Source organism: Castanea sativa, chromosome 12 (assembly GCF_040712315.1).
Source record: "Castanea sativa cultivar Marrone di Chiusa Pesio chromosome 12, ASM4071231v1".
Lineage (NCBI taxonomy): Eukaryota > Viridiplantae > Streptophyta > Magnoliopsida > Fagales > Fagaceae > Castanea > Castanea sativa.
The window spans coordinates 965,169-971,147 of record NC_134024.1 but is presented as its reverse complement, the minus strand read 5'-3'; the positions used below and the strand labels follow the sequence as shown (position 1 = coordinate 971,147).

The window sequence follows — 5,979 nt, the reverse complement described above, 5'->3', positions numbered from 1 at the left end:
AATGCAGCCTAATTATCGGATTCTGAGGCTTCCAGTTCAGAATAATATCTCGTGCTTCTACGGCGTCGTTTCGTTCTAGGGTTTCGCATCGTATTCAAATCCAAGTGCATTAACCATGTCAAGAAACTCAGATTGCAAAGTTTACGTTGGTAAGTTCCATTTGAATTCCTTTTCACCCCGAAAAGCCTTATTGAATTTTGTTAATTTTGTTTTGCTTGGGTTGGTTAGAAAGCTTTAAAAAATTTTATTTTTGGTTTTTGAAAACCAAATTGCTAAAATTGGTTTGATTTGAGTGCTTTTTTTATTTTTGGGTTTCTGGGTCCCAAAATTTGAAACTTTTAGTTCATTATTCTATGTTTTCATTTAAACTGTTTGATTTTAGGTATGAAGTTTAGTGTAGAAATCTCTGTGTATGTGTGTGAAAAGTGAGCTCTGTTTGAGTTTGTAGAGTAAAGCTATGTGTTATTGATTTATTTCCTTAAATTATTTGTAGTTAATGGATTCTCTGTTATCAATTGAATGTCATTAGTTGTGTTATATCTGGTCAGAATCATAGGTATTGATGTACTTCAACACAACACTTTTATTTAATTAATTAATTAATTTGTTTGTTTTGGTAATTAATTAAGTTGTCTGTTTATCACACTTTAATTATGTGATTATTTCATCCCACGTGCGTGCGCATCATCTAAGTGTCAATGTAAGTGCTGTCTATACATAAGTTTTTGGGTCGAATGCAGGTGTTTATTTTTGTAGTTTTTGAAGATGTACCGAATAAAGCATTAAGCCTGTGATATACTTAATTTTTTTTCCTGTTTTTGTATGGTCTTTTATTCTGATACATTCATTGATATTAAAAAAGCTACCTATCAACAAAAAAAGAAAAATTGATATGCAAAAAGCGTATTTGATTCAAATTGTTAGTGAGGCGGGGCTTCTCTTGCCTTTGTTCTAACGCGGTTATTATTCGTTTTCTTACGAAGGTAATCTGGATGAGAGGGTGAGCGATAGGGTCTTGTATGATATATTGATTCAAGCAGGGCGGGTGGTAGACTTGTACATTCCCCGAGACGAGGAAACTGATAAACCTAAAGATTTTGCGTTTGCAGAATACAAATCTGCAGAGGTTGCAGGCTATGCCGTCCAGCTTTTCCCTGGCCTTGTGTCCCTCTACAATCGAACACAGGACTATATTGCTCATCACAGTAATCCTTAGGTTACTATCTATCAAATGTGCTATACAACAAGCCATGCGAGGAAGCGGCTTTTACACAAGTTGCTAGTATTGCTCGATGGGATTTACACCATAAAAGTAATATTTTCTTTTCTAATAATAATGTTACTTATTATTGTCACTTTAATTTTTTCACGGTCCAAATTTGGTACCTTTTGTTCCTTATATATATTTAATGAATCAAAACTTGTTATAGATTTGTTGAGAGTACCTAGTCTAGATTTGTTGCTTAAGAATAATTTAATTCTTGGTTTCTATGTTCAGCATATGTCCTCTGTTCATGCAAGATAATTCTATTGGTGGTTAACTCTCTCTCTCTCTCTCTCTCTTTGTTAGGAGCCTTAACTGTCTATATTATTTTACCCTCCTACCCAACTGGAACTTAAAATTTCATAGTTTTGGTAAAATTTTTCCATACAATCGGGAACTTCTGGTTGATGATTACCTAAGTTTCTACTTCTCTCACTAAACAGGTGACTAATATTCTACGTGCATTGGTTTATTGAGCAATCATTGACCTCACTTTTAGTGTTAATCCGATAATGCGTAAGATTGCAGAGATTCGTTGTGTTTTCCGGTTAACTGTACATTGGATGGCAGGTTTCTGCAAATTGGTGACCAATTGGTTTCCGTTATGGTTGTTGGATCACAGGGCAAGGCATTCTCTTGGATTTGGCTGTCATATTTGGCTCCTCAGAAGATTCTTAGGTGTTGAGCTGCTGGACAATTAAATTTAATCAAGGTAGGCAGAGGAAGTGTATCTGATATTCATGCTATCATGCTACCAGACAATGCTTGTGGCTCAATATACCCATAATGGAAGGACAACTGAGGTTCAAGTTGCTACCCCAAAGGATTTTTCTGTTCCTCGCTTAAAAGAATGCTTTTCTTCACATGGATTACTCTCTTTTTGTTTTTGGTACCTCCTGTAATGTGTTCCAAATCTTTGGTTTTACAGCTTTCTGATTTCACAGTCATGTGATTAAAATTTGAAGTTGTATACTATATTGTGTGTGTCTGCAGACAGGTTGGTCTTCTATTAACCTCAGTATTGCCTAGTCTGTTTTCAGATTCAGTAGACTGGCTTGTGTCTGGAACATATGAACATAAGTGTTCTACAGTTGCTGCAGACTTAGTAACTCCAAAGAATGTATAGTTTAATTTAATTCTTGTATTGAAATTTGAATCAAGTCCCTGTTAAGGTAATCATAGACCTTAACCCCACCAAAAAATAAAGAAAAGTGATGGTAGACCTGCATGTTCCACTTGCAATAATTTATGTATGCATATATTGGCAGTAGCTGCTATATGTTGGTAGTGGTTGTTAGCATTTCCATGGCTTTAAGAAGTTATTTGGATGCAGAACTGCTAAAGTTTTAAATTTCAGAAGAAGCAGATTGTAATTGCTCTTTGCAGCCAAAATTTAACTATTTGTTCTATCAGGAGTGGGAATCTACTGCTGCTGCTGCAATGGCCATAGCCCATGACTACAACAGAAGACTGATTTTACTGTGAATACCATGACATCTGCTGCCAACCTGTTTTGTCCTGTTATGAACATTGGCTACCAACATGATACAGAATCAACTAGCAACAATAGGACCTGGACATGGCAAGAGCCAAAGATCAAACAAGGTCAATGATTGCATTTTTATTCTTATAAAATTATCTGTAAATTAAAGGCAGACACTTATGGCAAAGATGTAAAAATACTACATAAAAAATAAAAAAAAAATTGCGGTACTTCATATTTCATACTCAAAGAGTAGCCTATATCTCCCTTTGTTCCATTAAAAAAAAGGGTCTTTTACAACTATTAAAACATTGCTTTGTTTGATCTCAAAAGTTAAATGCAGTTGGCTGGAATTGTTTGAATTGGCTATCACTCATCTCAAAGGCAATAGCTTTAAAGCTGCTATTTGAAAATTGGCTTGGTGGGCTGCTGTGTATTATCCATGGGAGAAGAGGAATGCTATCGTCCACTCAAGGAAGATAAACATTGGAGCAGATAGTTAAGGATATTTAGAGGGATGTCAAAGTCAGAGTGGAGAGCAAAAGTAGAGAACTGACTCAGTGCCTAACAGAATATTGTGTTGCAAATGGGGCATTAACCCTGCTTTTCTGTGTAAAAGGCCATTTTAGGCTGTCTGTGTTTGCTTCTGTGTATCTGTGTATTAGTCTCTTGGTACCCTGTTGGTGTTAGGGTGTTGTGATGCTCCGTGTTTGCCATGTTGTGGCTTAGATTATCATATTACCTTGGGGCCTTGTGTAATCTTGAAGATTGTAGTGCTGTACTTCTGTTCTGTATCTGGTGTTACAAAGGCTTGCTCATTCGCAAGCTGTTTGGTGCCCTTTGGGGCCTTGTGTAACACTGTTTGTTTTGAAATAATATCTTTTCTGATTAAAAAAAAACTATTAGGCATAGCTTGGGTATATGCTGCATATTTGTTGGGTATTTCAAGTTATCAATGTCGGATAACATAAGTTGTCTCCATGCTTTGTGACTGGTTTCTGATACCACCCCTTTTCGTTTGTACAAAGTTGTTGTCATATTGGTTATCAGGAAGAAAAAAGTTATTGTCATATCATCTACTAACAGTGCTGCTGCCTCCATGATCATTGAGACCGACTCACATATTGACATTGCATCTACTCAATTGCCATTACCATTGTCTTTATGAGTGGTCAGGTGAAAACAACCATTTTAAAGAGGAAAACCAACAAGCTGGCGATCTGAAACGGTTTCGAAGAAGAAGGGAGATAGGGGACAACGAATCCTACGTGGCACACAGCAGGAAGCAATCTTAATTAATATTAAGGCCTCCAATTTTTATATTTTTGTATATATTTTGAGACTAAGACTTTGTTATTGTTGTGGTATAGTTGTTGTGCAGGGGCGGAGCTATAGTATGGCAAAATTTTAAAAAGTTATATTATATTATGTATAAGTATTAAAACTTTAAATATTTAGCTACAAAAATAGAAGTTGGCCCTCCAAATGTTTGAGTTAGTCCAATAATGCTTTTAAAACCTAATAGAATTTGTAAATTGGTCTAGTAGTTATAAGGACAAGGTAGTTTTTGTTTTCTCTGATTCATTTTTTGTACATGTTTAATATCAAATTAAACAGTTTTTGTATACTCATTGGAATTTAAAAGATCATAATTTCTCCCTAAAAAATTATCTTGTGATTATATATATTTGAAAGTTGTTAATTTTATATACAATATATTTATAAATTATGACCTACTCTAGTATCAAAATATTAATGTTTATATTTGTGTATGTACGTTTACACATGTGTACGATGGTTTATCCTGACTCGAAACTAATATATTAATACCAATATTTGACCCCCCAAACAAAAGATCCTAGCTCCGCCCCTATTGTTGTGGTATAGTAGTCGTATGTATTTTTCAGTTTTCCTTACTCCCATCCCTCTTAAGATAATTTCTAACAGTAGAATCAATCTTTTAAGAAATAGTAGCTCGAGGGGTAGGGTCACTTGCTTACGTACAATCTATGCACATGCGAAGAATTCGATAAGCTAGTTCCCATTAACAACCAATATTTAGTTTTATGTAGTTGTCAGACCATGTAATAGGAGGGCCGCTACTTGCACACCGACTCTATTAAAAAATGAATTCTTAATCTGTGAAGGCCGCCGCCGTACCCTCTGTCTCATAGTGATAGTGCCCATTCGCAATACACCTGCAATTTCCTAATAAGTTGTTCCCATATTTACAATTGCTTCCATGACCACACAAACACAAACAGTCTCTTCTTTTTCTTAACCAATGCACATGCGAAGACTTCCATATGATGCTAGTTCCCATTAACATTTAACAGCCAATATATTATATTATATTATGTAATGTTTAATTTAAGTAGTTGTTGGTGTAGGAAGATACCTGGAAGACAAGGTTCCGTTAGTTTCTTAACTAACTTCAGCAATGAGCCAACATAACTCCACGCGGACTTTTAAAAAGGTATAACTTTCCACTTTCCACCAGTTTTTATTATCCTATAAATTTGTATGCAGCACTTCCTAGTTTTCTTCTTACGTTCATTGCTACGATGTTTCCTTGGTGAACCGCGAGAACTGGTGCGTACATCCACTTCAACTATGATAGTTACACGTACGCTGCTTTGACTCCGAAGGGAAATTTACTTTTAAATTTTTAATTAAGGTCTTGTTTTTAACTTGACGCTAAAGTAAACATAAATATTTCCAAAAAAGAAATGTCTACTACATCAAACCTTGTTCACAAAAAAGTTAGAAGAAGAAAATAAGCTCTATCCATCCTTTAGAAATTTCCAAGCAATGACATACATTTCTTCCAAAATAATTTTGGTTTTTACAATTAGAGGGCGTTTGGATTCAACGTCCAGCGTCCACGTTTTGGATTTTTTTTTTTTTTTTTTTCAGCGTGCCTGTCACTGTTCATTGGCCATGAACAGTGATTTTAGGCCAATGAACAGTATTTTTTACACATTTAAAAATTATTTTGCTACAGTATTTTCAGTTTTCAGTTTTCAGCAATAAGTTCTATCCAAACAGACTCTTAGTGTCGTGATAAATCATAAAGTTGCTTTCTAGAATCTTGTCACCGCCAAAATTGACTCATATAATAGGATCAGTCTTTTAAGAAATAGCAGCTAGAGGAGGAGGGCCACTCGCTTACGTATAATCTATGCACACATACGAAGAATTCCATATACTAGTTCCCATTAACAAACAATAC

The 5,979-nt window shown here is 35.1% G+C and overlaps 1 long non-coding RNA gene across 4 annotated transcripts; it reads left to right on the top strand.

The window, feature by feature from the left end:
- The first annotated feature begins 17 nt into the window (after positions 1-17).
- LOC142618516 (uncharacterized) lies at positions 18-4,105 on the top strand. Of its 4 annotated transcripts, none has more exons than XR_012841303.1 (6): positions 18-149; positions 984-1,312; positions 1,708-1,780; positions 1,887-2,067; positions 2,678-2,869; positions 3,081-4,105. It is a non-coding gene; the product is annotated as an uncharacterized LOC142618516 (long non-coding RNA). The 4 variants fall into 4 exon arrangements; XR_012841302.1 differs by having other exon boundaries at positions 1,887-1,976; positions 3,081-4,102; XR_012841304.1 differs by lacking the exon at positions 1,708-1,780 and having other exon boundaries at positions 1,887-1,976; positions 3,081-4,101.
- Positions 4,106-5,979: the final 1,874 nt, after the last annotated feature.